The following is a 14,139-nucleotide window of genomic DNA, read 5'->3' as shown; positions in this document are numbered from 1 at the left end:
TCTCATTGGGGAGATGGAAATATTTGAAAACTGGGCTGTGGTGATGGTTGCACAACAACCTAAATTTACTAAAAGTCATCACACTTACTAGGGGGTGGACAAAACGGCATGTAAATCCCACTCCAATAGAGTTGTTTAAAAAAGAAGAAACATTTGCCCATATGGGAATCATCCTTTGAACCTTGAGCTTTTAAGAGTTTGCCTATCGCCAAACAGCCTGCAGCACATTAAAAATACAGATGTAACATCCAGCTAACGGAATAACAGCTATGGAGATTGGTACTTTTGAAGAACACTTGAAAATATAGGAAAATGAATATTCACTGAGTAAATGGAAGAGGTTTTCTCCTTAAAAAGCAAAATATAAAGCTATGTATATAATTTCAGTTGTGTTCTATGTATTTGCATATGTGTGTATGTGTGTGTGACAGAGAGAGATTGGTGCTGGGATTAAGGTTTTTTGTTTCTTTTTTTTTTTTTTTTTGAGGAAGATTAACCCTGAGCTAACTATTGCCAATCCTCCTCTTTTTGCTGAGGAAGACTGACCCTGAGCTAACATCCATGCTCAGCTTTCTCTACTTTATACGTGGGACGCCTACCACAGCATGGCTTTTGCCAAGTGGTGCCATGTCCGCACCCGGGATCTGAACTGGCGAATCCCGGGCCACTGAAGCGGAACGTGCGAACTTAACCGCTGCGCTGCCAGGCCGGCCCATGAGATTAAGTTTTATTTCTGTTTTTAGTCCCAGCTTTTTGATTTTCCAAATTTCCTACAATGAATGTCAATAGTAGAGATTGCCCCATTAATCCAGTGGGTGCAAAGTAAAACCCATATAAAATCGAGTTATGGGGAAAGATGACCAGAAAATAGGTCACCTGCACTTCCCACTGTCATGCAGATTGTCTGTATGTGAGACCAGCAGTGGGCAGAGACCAAGCAAAAGGGAGAAAAGTAGACAGAAATAAATTAAAACGTTAGTCATGGAATCCTAGGCGATTTCAACATTTTTCTCTTTGCTTATCTATATTTTCTCATTTTTCCACCATGAGCATGTATTATTTGCCTCATGAAAAAGAGCCATAAAATCTTATAAATCATTGGCACTGTGATGTTACAGATTACTTTCCGCTTTTTCACGGACTATTTCATTCTTGTTTTTCCGCTGTGAAGATTTAATTTAATTCAAAAATTCCATAACTATTTATGGAACGCGCGCTCTGTGACCGCACTGTCCTAGGCACGCAGGAAACGGGAAGGTGGATGGACGAGACGCCCTCAGGCCTCTTTTCTCAGGGAGAGTGAGAGGGATGCGAAGACCTCCCCACCCCCCCACGGTGGAGGGGAAAATATAAGGTGCAAGGGAGTGCAGTTCATTAGTCAGGAAAAACACTCTTTTTTTTTTAAGGAAATTCTAGGATTATTGCAAACACTTCTCATGAAAGTCATCTCTCCTGTCTTCCTAGCTTCAAGTTCCGATCTCGGCTGGCCTGAGCTATGTGAGTAGGTGGGACCTTTTTGTCAGGAGCGACAGTCGTGGGGGTCTGTGCGTCGCTTTCCTTTGATCCTCACCAGGCTGAGGCACACCATGAGGGGTGGGCAGAACAGTGCAGCTTATACAAAACCCGGCTCCACAGCCCAGCTGCCTGGATGCCAGTCCCGCTTCTATTCTCAGTATTTACATAACTTCCAGCAAGTCACTTAACCTCTCTATGCCTCGGTTTCTCCCTCTGTAAAATGGGATAGTAACGGGACAGCCTCATAGGGTGTGTGGCAGTCACTGAACACTTCATCACACTCTCTGTGTGCATCTGACGCAGAACACACTCTGGGATTTCATTATTTTCTATTTCTATTCCACCAAGTACATATTCATTCTACTTTGTATTACTTTTTTCATGCAAGGCCTCCATTTTTTTCTTCCTAAAGAGCCTATTTGTGACAATGACTCAGCAAGCATTTTTGATCGCCTACTGTGTACCCAATTCTGTGGTCCAGGCAGGGGAAGCAAAGATGAACAGACAAGACCCACCCTGGGGTTGCTCGCAGGTTATTGCAGGAGAAAAACGCAAACACGAATAACAGAATGGGGTTGGTAATTAGTAACAGTGGTTGCCTAAAATGTTCTAAAGTCCCAGAAAATATTTTTCTCCTCTCTCGCTCGCTCGAATGGTGAAAACGTGGTTCCCATTATCATGTTTACAGTATTTGCTTGTGAAGGAGACTAACGTTCCCTGGATGTCTGGTGTGCGCCAGACGCGGTGGGACTGTCTCTAATAGCAAAAGGCTCACCATGTGCCGGACACCGTGCTGAGCGCCATACACTCGCGTATTCTCCTTTCATCCAGTGAAGCGAATACAATCATTATCCCCATTTTACACGTAGGGAAATCAAAGTCTTTTGCTCAGAGGTCAAATAACTCCCCCCTAAGTTATACGGCCAAGAAATCCCAGAGTCAGGATTCAAAATCAAGCCTGTGCTCTCAACACTACGCCATGTCTCCTTCCAATGTGATGTTCTGTATGTCATCTCATTTAATCTTCATGGTAACTCTCTGAGGGAGATGCTATTACGCTCATTTTTATACATGAGGAAACTGACGGTCAAAAATTAAATGATTTGCCCAAGGTCAAAGGGTTAGTAAGCGACAGACCCAGGTGCCTCCAAAGCTGTGGTCTTTTCCTAGATACTGTGCAGTCTCCCATCTCCTCCTGTGCGGGTTAAAGGTGAGTTCTCACCCCGGCCCGCAGGAGAGCGCCCTGGGTTGGGATGGAGGAGACAGGAATCCTCATCCTGACTCTGCCACTGGTCAGCACAGTGGCCTTGGACAAATTACTTTTCCTTTTGAGGGCTTCAAGCCCTTATCTGTCAAAAGGTAATATGGGGCTCACCCATTCCATGAGTCTCCAGAGGAATGTCATAGAAAATAGGTTGAGACTAGGCTCTGCTGGAATAAACCTAAGGTGGGAGCCTGGGGGCTGCCCAAGGAGTGAAGAGGGAGGAGGTTCCAAAGAGAACCCCCAGACACACAACTCTGTGCCACCCATCTCTGCTGAAAAGGGGTCTTCAATCTTCCATCTGCCAGAGAGGGATGGGCCGGCCAACAAGTACATGACTTCTTCAGGACTGACTTAGACAGTCTAGCTCATTTTTATCAACACCAGCAAACATACGTGGAATGCCGTATGTCAGGCTCTAAGATTATACACGATCCCTGACTCACTGGAGAGACAAGGCATATACATGAAAAGAAGAGCCGAGTAAGGAAGCACAGACCGGGAGATTAGATAAGGAAGCGGGGCTGGGAGAAAACGGGAAAGACTTTACAAATGAGGAGGGAATGGCCCTGGATGGGGACTCCAGGAATGGTTCACATGAGAAAGAAGAGAAAATGAGGACATCATGGAATGAAGGAATTACGGAAGGCAAGAAGGGACACGAGAGGACATACTTTGGAGCTAATTAGTACAGCAGTTGCCTGTAGTGGAAAGTTTGCAAGATAAGCTGTAAAGTTAGAGGCCAGACATGGAAGACTTGAAAGGCAAGAATCAGAAAATTGTTTTTATCTTTTATCCTCAAAGAATTTTGAGCAAGAGAGTAACGTGATCACAACAGGGCTTTATAACATCTCCTGAAGCCAAGTATGACAAACAAGTTAAAGACGAACAGTCAATAAAATTGTGATAAGGACCAGCAAAGATCAACGGATTTGGAAAATAAGGCACAGTTGATGAGCTGGCAATGGCGCTCCCAGCATGACCTAGGTGGAAACCGGGTCACAAAGAAGGGAGAAAGGGGTAGGCAGTGCTGACATGAAAATGAAGAGTATAGCAATTCTAGTGAGGAGCTTCAGAGGGCAGGGAAGGTCAACAGGTCATGGGGCAGGATCAACGGAAGGGATATTTTTTTCCAATAGATTACAGACAGAAGGAAGAAGTCAGTAGAGAGAAAGGGAAAAGATGCTAGAAGAAAGAGAAGGGTGGTGGAAGGGACTGCAAGGTGGAAAGGATTCCCAAGAAAATGTAGACAGGGGGTGCCTGGCCTTTCCCTCCCCCTTCCCTTCCAAAGCTAAGGTTTATAGAGAGATTTGGAGGTTTTAAGGTTTGGATCTAGAGGCAAGCCGGTGAAGTTATCCAGCTCTCCAGGTAAATTCAGCTGACCTCAATGCTCTCCACAAAATAGGATGTGAGGTTATCTGCTGTGAGGGAGACAGATGGAGGAGAGATGGTGTTTTGGTTTGGGGATCCCCAAACGCAGACTCAGAGACAAGGATTTGAGACAAGTGGTGTCTTTGGGAGTTGATCCTAGAAAGCAGCAGCAAAGGGAGCAGGTAAGTGAGAGAGGGAAGGGAAGGTAGCCAGTAATGGATGTACTCAAGGCCAGCCAACACCGTGGGAGCTTCATCGCGTGGAGAACTCTGGGAACCAGCATAGACACACTTCTCAGAATTATCCTGCAAGAGAGGTGAGGGAGCCAGGGAATTTATCTATCAGCTCCCATCAGTCATTGGTTTAGGGCTGCTTCCAAGGGCTACTTCCTGCAGACTCATTAGTGGACAGAGACCCGCGCGCTGGCAGGGAGGGCAAAGTAGGCTTGGCAGCCAGGTGCAGGCAGTTGGAAGCAAGCCTGGAAAGGATGCCCGCTGAGAAGATAAGGATCCAGCACAAGAGCATCTGCTAGAGATGGGCACTTGGGTTAAGAGAAAATGTCTGAAATAGACAAGGTTCTTCAGGGATACATAAGGGGAATTCTTAGCAGCACTGAGAGTCAGCTCAGATTAAAGGGTGTGAATCTGTAATGATCTAACCAGGCAAAACATGGGACCCAATCAGATTCAGAAACACTTCACTGTCTGAGAGACAAGACCACAGAATGCAGGTGTCAGGATGTGCTATGGCCAGGCATAGGCAAAAAAGGGCACAGCAGAAAGTCAGAGAGGAAAACATTCCAAGTGCTGGAGACTCAGCAATGGGCTGGCTGTTGCAACATCTGGATGTGACATGGGAGTGTAAAAGTAACTGCCACCATGGACCTGAAGAGCTGGAAATGGAAGATTGCTGGTCCCACTGTCCTCATTCAACCGACGAAGGAGCTGAGAGGAACAGAGACAGGAAGTGACTTAGAGAACATGGCATGACTAGTGAAGTTCAGTGCCAGAATTACAACCCACATGCCCCACCACTGCCTTGGGCTTCTTTCCCTTGGGACAGATCCCAGTGATTATGAAAAGTCAAATCAGCAGATGGAGGGAAGCAAGAGGTTGAAGAGAATGTAATCAGAGCACGGTTGGAGCTGGAACAGCTGCTAGGTGGGTGACAGTGGAGCAAAGTTTTGGCCTTAAGTAGAAGGAGAGAGTGTGGCTTTGCCGTCAGGATGGCGAACAGTGGCTCCAGCGTCAGAGAGGAGAGTGGGGGCAGTGCGGTGGGAACGCAGTTTTGTGTATGTATCTTACAGCTGTGTTTGCAAAGAAAAAATGTTTTCTCTTAGGTTTGGGAAATCATTGACGAAGATTACAGAGAATGAGCTAAAACCCACTTCCCACTTTCAACAAATCACCCCTTGGTGCTGTCATAGATCAAAACAATAGATGGATCATCGATATGGGTGTCGTAGAAGATGGTGTGTGGAGCAAGTGCTTGCTTTTGGTAGTTTAGTCCTAAGGAATGAGGAATTTGTTGGTCAGACTCAGTGAAGATGAAAGTCATGCTTAAATAAAGCCTAAAGCCCACGAGTCTTGAAAGCTGACTTGCTCAGTTTCACAGGACCCCAGAAGCCCATGTGCCTTTTCCACAACTTCCTGTCCTGTTAAGACAGGGCAAGAAGGTAGAAGTCTTACTCTCTAATAGGTTTGTCTCTCACAGGGGGTTGGGGGAGGGTAGGGATGGGGACAGAGTGAAGAATTACTCACTCAAGATCAAAGACTATCATGCTTAGAAATGGCACATCAACTTGGTCTCTACACTGAGGGTGGAGAGCCTGAGTCCTGGTGTCATTCTGCTGGTCTCCTGCCTATGGCTTCTGTGACACTGGTGGTGTGAGCAAGCCACTAACTCAGGTTTAAAGGTTGTTGTGACTTATTGTCTGGGATCTTTGGAGGTCACGTTTTAGTTGTATTGGAAGGCACTGCTAACATGATTAGGAATCTTCTATATCAGCGACGGCATCTGAAGTGAACAGCAGTAAAATAGGGTCATGCCAGCTTAGAAAGAGTCTCCCCAAAAAAGTGGGACCCCAAGATGCTGCACTGGATTAATGCTAGTGATGTGACAAGGGTGCCAAGGTGGGAAAGGTAGATGAGACAAGACTTCCAGAGAAGAAGTATTTAAGATGGACAATTGTTTTTTAGCAAGGGTTCTAAGACCATTCAATGGGGGAAGGACAGTCTTCCCAACAAATGGTGCTGGGAAAACTAGAGATCCACGTGCAGGAGAATAAAGTGGAGCCTTACTTTACGCTATATAGAAAATTAACTCAAAATGAATCAAAGACCCAAACTTGTAAAACTCTTAGAAGAAAGCTCAGGGGGAAAGGTTCATGACATTGGATTAGGTGATGCTTTCTTAGATATGACACTAAAAGCATAGGCAACAAAAGAAAAACTAGATAAATTAGATTACATCAAAATTAAGAACTTTTGCGCATCAAAGGACACTATCAAGAGAGTGCAGAGGCAACCCACAGAATGGGAGAAAACATTTGCAAATCATATATCCGATAAGGGAATAATATGCAGTTTATATAGAGAACTCCTACAACTCAACAAAAACAAACAACTCAATTAAAAATAGGCAAAATGGTAAATTTATGTTATGTACACTTTACCCCAATAAACAACAAGAACAATAAAAAGGCATTTAGTTGATAGCAGCAGAATAATAATAGACTCGAGACCACAGAGGAGCTGTAGGCTGACTGTCCTCCTGTCTCCGGGGAGAGAGGATGGTGTAGCCTTCCGTGGAAGAACAGCTTCTGGGCCAAGTGGGTTTGGGATCAACTAAAGTATAGACAGGCTTGAACACACTTGGAAAAGGTACCAGAAGCAGGAGAGTTTGTTCTTAGAGAAAAGAAATGGTCTTGATGTGGTGTAATGGGAGGGATGAGAGAGGGAGAAGACCACGCCGGGGAGCAGTAGGGGCTGAGCTGGACGAGATCTGCGCTGGGGAGAGGCCGGCATGGGGATGTTACTGGTCAATTCTTTTTTTTAAGCAAATAATTCCTAGGCTTGGAGGGGCCACCAAGACTTGATAACCTAGTATGTCTCTACTGTGCTCCATAGTGTGTGGCCATGAGAAGAGTGAGGCGCCCTCCCATGGGACAGTAGCAGTATCTCAAGGGGACAGATGCTGAAGCTCTTCCACTTGTTTGCAGGGCTTCCTGCAGCCCCTGGTGAACTTCCCCGTCCAGCTGTGATCAACCTGCAAAGGGCACGACTGTGGTTCTGGCTCGGCTTTCCGTGGTCCCAGCTCTGGCTCTGGAAGCCACTCGGAGGAAGGAGCGGGATTAGGGAGAAACGTCGATGCAAGCTTCCTGAGTATTGTGTTCCCCCAGAGCACCGACAGGCTCCCAGGGCCAGCGCTTCAGCAGACCGTGAGCCGTGGCATTGAGAGTCCAGTGAGCTGGGGAGAAAGGAGGCTTTTGTCCTTAAGGCTTTTGGAGCTCAGGGAGGGGGGTCGCATTCTATAGCTGTGACTAATTGAAAAAAAAGTGGTCCTGCCAAGGATGGGGTGAATTTACGCACGAAGCCGAAAGCTGAGATGGGTCTCAGGAAAATGAAAATGAGGAAAGCCAGCAGTGGCCCGGGCAGAGGTCAAATTAATCTCTAGAACCTGCTTTGGCTTGTTAAAAATTCCACTTAGATGTGCTCCAATGTGAAGGAGGTGGGGGGGGCGCCGGCAATGTTCCCTCTCTTTCTATTGTTGGGACACAAAGCCTCACTAGCCAATGAGCTTCCCCAAGACAGAAAATGTGACATTCGGTCCCCCGGGGACTTGCAAGATGCCTGGCCCTCCGCAGGGTCTCAGCCACCAGGAGTAGAATGAATGATGGAGAAGCGAAAGAACGATTGGAGAAAGCCCCATTCCAGCCCACATTTCCCTGATGACAGTAACAAAATGAAGGACAAAGTGGACTGAATTATTATGGTATTTTGACTTTGTTTAACTTTTTGCAAACAGTTTCTGTTTAGCTGGGATAATGGGAGGACTTGGACCAGTAATAAACAAATAAACGAGCAAAGCAGCGGTGTCTTACATTTGCAATGATTTGCAGTTTACTAAGCTATTACGCACACATTTTTTCCGTGGAGCCTGTAAACCATCCTGTGCACAGGCACGACAAATATGACTTTCTCCTTTGACGAATAATGAAACTGCAATTTGAAGAACTTAAATGACTGCAATCACAGCGCTGGGAGTGGCCGGTACAGTTTTAAACTCAGGTCTGATGCTAGACGCTTTCCGTGACCTGTGGTGCTCCCTCTTAGGGGAGCTACGCTCTGGAAAACTAATTCCGCCCCTGGGTTCAGCTTGGTCCGCTCCTCAGAGAGCCTTCTTGTTGGATCCAGGTGTCCACGAATCACATTTGGTCTTGTTTTGTGTGGGTTGTTAATTTTTTTTTTTTACCAATTATGCAATTAAATTATGAAATGCGTGACTCAAGCGTTCACGGCTTCTCCCACAGACAAGACTATCCATCTCTCGCATCTCTCCTGACCATCAGACATTCCCATTTTCATCTCTGCCCTTCCTGTGCTTGCCTTCTTCCCCGACAGATGCGTCATCTCTCTGCTCTTTTCCCCCCCGACACCGGTCTTCCTTTCTGAATTTAAGCATTTTTGCCGTGCCATTTCTGCTCCCCTCACTTCACATGTCTGCTCTCCTCCTCCTTCTTGACTTTCCCCAGGGCCCTGGAGTTGCTTTCTTTGGAGACAGTGTCTACTCGCTCTTTCTTTCCAGAGCTTTGGCCAGCTGGCCCCAGAAATCCATCAGTGGCCCATCAGGGACCAGGCTAGCAGCTGTCACTCCCACCGTGGAATTTAGGTAAGTTCCCCAGGGGCCCGTTAGCGCAAACATTTCATGAGTCAGCTCGGCTTCACGGAATTCTCCCGTTTCCTGCAGTCTCCCGGAGCCTCCCCATGTCTTTATCTGCTAAGCCGTCAATTTCTCCTCTAGGACTGTGGACTTCCTTTGTTTTCTCTCCTTTTTGTCCTTTTTAAAACTCACTGCCTGGTTTCCCAGGAAGCTTTCAGAGCCTCCACATGCTCTGCCATTTTACAGATCTCCCTTGCCCTTTTGAAAGTTTTCCTTCGCAGTCTCATTTCGTGCTTTAAAATTTCAGCCAGCCTCCCACGCCCTTAGCTTCGGAGGCAGTGTGCCCCTTACTGCCTCATTTGGGTGCTGGAAGGAGTTCCAGAGCACTTCCAGGCCAGGAATTCCTAACCCGGAGTCCCTCTGGGCCACCCCGGGGCTTCTGGGGAAGCTTGACGCCCTGAAGTTTCATGCAGAAGGTGGAGGGTCTGGGCTTGTATCTGGGGGGAGAGCCCAGAGACTTCCATTCTGTTCCCGGAGGCTGACTGAGACTCAGGCCTCCTCACCTTACAGATGCGTAGCGGGGCCCGTGGCCACTGATGCCTGGGAGATGGAGACGGGTTTGGGCCTCTCTCATCTGTGTTCCACCATATTCGCATGGATTTTCCTGCCCCTGGAGGCTTCTCTAAACACGGTTCCTGCCTCCTGGGTTTTCCCTTTGGATTCTTGCTTTTCCAAGTAGGTGCACACAGTATACACATGGACACACACTGAGTACTCCCTTACACTGATTCAGTACTCAAGGCTGGCTACATAATTTGTGGGGATCAGAGCAAAATGAAAAGTGGGGCCCGGCAGGGGGTGGGGAAGTCAATGTCCCCTTCCTTTGGGCCAGCTGCCCCAGGGAGTTCAACCTTGGTGCCAGGACCCTGGGTCCCTAGATGCAGGGTGGACGAGAGGCGTATGCTCAGGTGTGCACTGGATAAGTCTTGGCATTGCAAACGGGGAAGGGCAGCCACGCCTCACCCGACATGAGACTGCACGGGGCGCACACTGGACTCCAGCCCTCCCTGCTCCCACCCTCCCTGTGCCCATACCTAGGCCAGGGCGGATTAACGGTGAAGCGTGGCCCGCAGACATGAGGGGTAGAGAACAGCAGCGGTGGTGGGGTGGGGGCAGGGAAGGGAAGCGAGACAGGGCCCAGGGGCCAGGACTCAGAGAGTGGGAAGTGACACCCCATCCTGAGGAGGCCATGGGAGGTAGGCCCCACATGAGCAGAGGCTCCAGGCCTCCTGTGCATGCTCCCCTGCCCCACTGGATGTCTTTCCAAACGCAATCACAGACGAAAGTGTTAAGAATCTCAAGATGGCAACAGCAGAGCATTAAACCAAGTGTGGTCTTCTGCAGCCCCCACCCGCCCACGCAGTGCCCAGAGAGCATTCCTCAGGTTTCAGAGCACACTCACATCCTTGCATTGTTCTGACCTCTTGACGACCCTGTGAATTCCTCAGATGAGGTGTCCTTTTTTTTTTTTAAGATTGGCACCTGAGCTAACATCTGTTGCCAATTTTTCATTTTTTTTTCCTTCTTCTCCCCAAAGCCCCCCAGTACATGGCTGCATATTCTAGTTGTAGGTCCTTCTGGGTCTGCTATGTGGGATGCTGCCTCAGCGTGGTCTAACAAGTGGCGCTATGTCCGCACACAGGATCGGAACCCACGAAACTCTGGGCTACTGAAGCAGAGTGTGTGAACTTAACCACTTGGCCATGGGACCGGCCCCAGATGACATGTCTTTAAGTCCCATTTTTCTGGCAAAGACGAGACTCCAGGGTCGTAGGCATGGCTTAAACACACGAGTCCTGGAGTCAGACAGTTCAAATACGGGCTGGGCCACTTACTTCACCCCTCTGGGCCTCAGTTTCCTAATTTGCAAAAGAGGCTTAGTTGTCCCTTCTTCAGAGTTGTTATGGGGTTCCAACAAATAATGAATAGAACACATTCCACAGCGCCAGACGCTGTCAGGGTGTTTGATAGTTGGAGACACCTCGAGCTCACGGGCATTTCCAACTCTTCCCAGAATCCTGTTTGTGAATGCCCTTCACTAATTTTCAATATTCACACACCATCTGTACCATTATTGACTTAATATTTAAATCTATCTTCTTTTTTACACTTAAATTGGTTTTACAGGACAAAGTTATTCTAATGTCATGAATGAAAGACCAAAATCATTCATCTTGAATAGAAAGTAATCGTAAAAGTCAATTCATGGAAAATGGCAATTGTATGAAAAGCTAGCCAGATACCTTTGCTTGCAGAAAACTTAGAGCCTGTGTCTTCTCTTTGTTAAAGAGGGAAATTAGCTCATAGCAAAGATTTAGTAATAAATTAAACTCTCTGACTGAATCTCAGGGGATAATTTTGTCACTACTCCCTTCACTGGTGTTGTGTGCCCTGCTTGTCCTGTACCAGCTGATCTGACCCTGGTTTGCCAGCTGTACTGTGAGAAATCCTACACACGAGGTTACAACGTGGTAGCATTGAGGTTCACAAGACACGTAGCGTGATTGCAAAAAATTAAAACCCCACACAAACCGATTCCACATGTTTTTCCTGGGCACCCAGATTGAAACAATCCACATCAGTTCCTTCACAGTGATCGCCTCTGAGGAAGGAGAGAAGGGGAAAGTGTTGTGGTCAAAGGGACTTGAACCATACTTGTAATGTTTTAATTATTTTACCAAAAATGCTTGAAACAAATAGGAAAATATTTTCACAGTTGCTAATTCTGCATAATGAGAGCACGTGTATTTAGTATTCTTCAGACTTTTATGTATGTCTTAATTTTCTTAAAAATAAAAGAGGGGCCGGCCCCGCGGCTGAGTGGTGAAGTTCGAGCGCTCCGCTTCGGCAGCCCAGGGTTTCGCCGGTTCGAATCCTGGGCGCAGACACGGCGCCACTCATCAGGCCATGCTGAGGCAGCATCCCACATAGCACAGCTAGAAGGACCCACAACTAAAAAATATATATATACAACTATGTACTGGGGGGATTTGGGGGAGAAAAAGCAGAAAAAAAGAAAATGCTTTGGAAACAGGGACTGTGTTAGTTTGCCAGGGCCACCACACCACAATAACATACCACAGAACGGGGCAGCTTAAACTATAGAAATGTACTTTCTCACAGTCTGGAGGCAGGACGTCCGAGACGCAGGCGCTGGCAGGTTTGGTCTCCTCTGAGGCCTCTCTCCTTGGCTTGCAGATGGCCACCTTCTCCCTGTGTCCTCATGTGGTCCTCCCTCACTGCCAGTCTGTGTCCTGACCTCCTCTTTTTACTATGACAGCAGGTAGATTGGATGAGGGCTCACCTTAATGACCTCATTTTACCTTAATTACATCTTTAAAGACCCTGTCTCCAAATACAGTCACATTCTGAGTTACCAGGGGCTAGGACGGTGACATCAGAATTTAGGGGACAAAGTTCAGCCCATAATATAGGCCTAAACTGACCAGCCCTGCTGACCTACCTCGTCATCCAGGAGTCTCCTGCCACCTCCCTTTATTGACTCTGTGGCTCTCTCCTCCTCTTTCCAATGTCCTGGACATGTAGGCATGTTTTCCTGACCACCCCACTGCCTGCCCCTTCTAGAACCTTCCTGGCATCCACTCCTGCTTCCTCCAGCCAACCTATTGAGTACCACCTGTCCTCCTCACCCCAGGCCTGCCCGCTCCCTTTGAGTTCACTCCAATCTTGGGATCCCCTACTCAGGAGCTCCTTGACACAGCCTCCATCCAGGCTGAGATGCTGCAGCTTCACTCAGCTCAAACCATCTACCTACCCATGGACAACACACGCGAGACATTCGCTCCATCTCAGATCTAGCCGCTGAATGCCCAGGCCCCTCTGTGCTGTCTCCCTTCTTCAGATGTGTCTGAAATGGGTGTGTTTGTGGCATTCTCTTGCCCATTTCTCTCTCTGCGGTTCTTACCATTTTCATGTCAGACGGTACCAGTCAGCACCCAACCCAGAGAGCAGAAACCTCTCTAGACTCTTGGCCAGAGGGAACTTAATATAGGGAATTGTGTACATGGGGGATGGGAGAGCCGAGAAGCCAGACATGGCACGGTGAAGGACATGAACAGGGTAGTCCCTGTGGACAAGGGTGACGCCCTGGTGATGGTGGAGCGGCAAGATAGAAAGAACTTGAACCCCCGGCTCTGTGGAGCCACCACACTAGCTCAGAACTGTGTGAGTCCACCTGCTACGGGGACAAGGGATAACCTTTTACTGTGCAGAAGCCCGTTGCCTGGAGTCTCGTTGGGGCAGCCAAGCTCATCTCCAGCAAAGGCGTCTCTTTTTATGTTGCCTCCTTGGGGGTAGTTTACAGACAAGGCCCTTCCCCGTCCCCGAGGAGACAGAGCTGTGGCCTTGGCCTTGCCATTGGAAATACCTTTAGGGGCCTCATTAGACTCAAGTCAGTGCTGGGGCCTGGGGAACAGCTGTCTCTGTTTGTGCAGGAATAAGGGGTTTCCTGAGGGTGGAACTTTCCATGCGTAAGTGGGGAGAGTCCCAGGCAAAGCGGGATGAGCTGGCCCCCAACCTTTTCCTTTTGCTTGTGGCAAGTGCCTCCTTCCTCAAACAAAAGAGCACTTGCCGGCGTCCCGAGCCCATCCTCCTCCCACGTGCTCTCCACACCTCAGTGCAGGCGGCCCCTCACTGAGACTTTTTGCCTCCCAGCGTCTCTTTGAACAAGACTCGGCAAGCCCTCCCGCGTCCGCTGCCTCATTCCTGAAGAGACTGAACACCGTCTCCAGCCTCGGCCAGCCGAGCGGAGTCACTGCAGAGTTCTTCCAGCAGCCTGGCCCTGTGCACCTGAGACATTTTCCAAAATAAATTCGGTTTCTCTGGAGCTGAGGCTTGTGTCGCATTCCTTGCTTCTAGGAATTTGCTAGCCCACAAGTACACGTCTCTGGCTTCACCCCAAGAAGACGATAACGGGGTTCTCCCAGTACACGGTCCTTGCAGAGCTGCCGTGCTCATCCTCTCATCCGGGAACCTCTCGGTGAGGTGTCCTCCTGGGCAGGGTCCTCCTCTCGTCCTGCTTTCATCCGGGG

General features: G+C 48.2%; 1 long non-coding RNA gene across 1 annotated transcript; it reads left to right on the top strand.

The window, feature by feature from the left end:
- Positions 1 to 8,664: 8,664 nt before the first annotated feature.
- LOC139083220 (uncharacterized) lies at positions 8,665 to 13,939 on the top strand. The gene is made up of 2 exons (XR_011539758.1): positions 8,665 to 9,037; positions 13,763 to 13,939. It is a non-coding gene; the product is annotated as an uncharacterized lncRNA (long non-coding RNA).
- Positions 13,940 to 14,139: the final 200 nt, after the last annotated feature.

Source organism: Equus przewalskii, chromosome 5 (genome assembly GCF_037783145.1).
Source record: "Equus przewalskii isolate Varuska chromosome 5, EquPr2, whole genome shotgun sequence".
Lineage (NCBI taxonomy): Eukaryota > Metazoa > Chordata > Mammalia > Perissodactyla > Equidae > Equus > Equus przewalskii.
The sequence above is the reverse complement of the archived record's forward strand: the minus strand, read 5'-3'. Positions and strand labels throughout refer to the sequence as shown.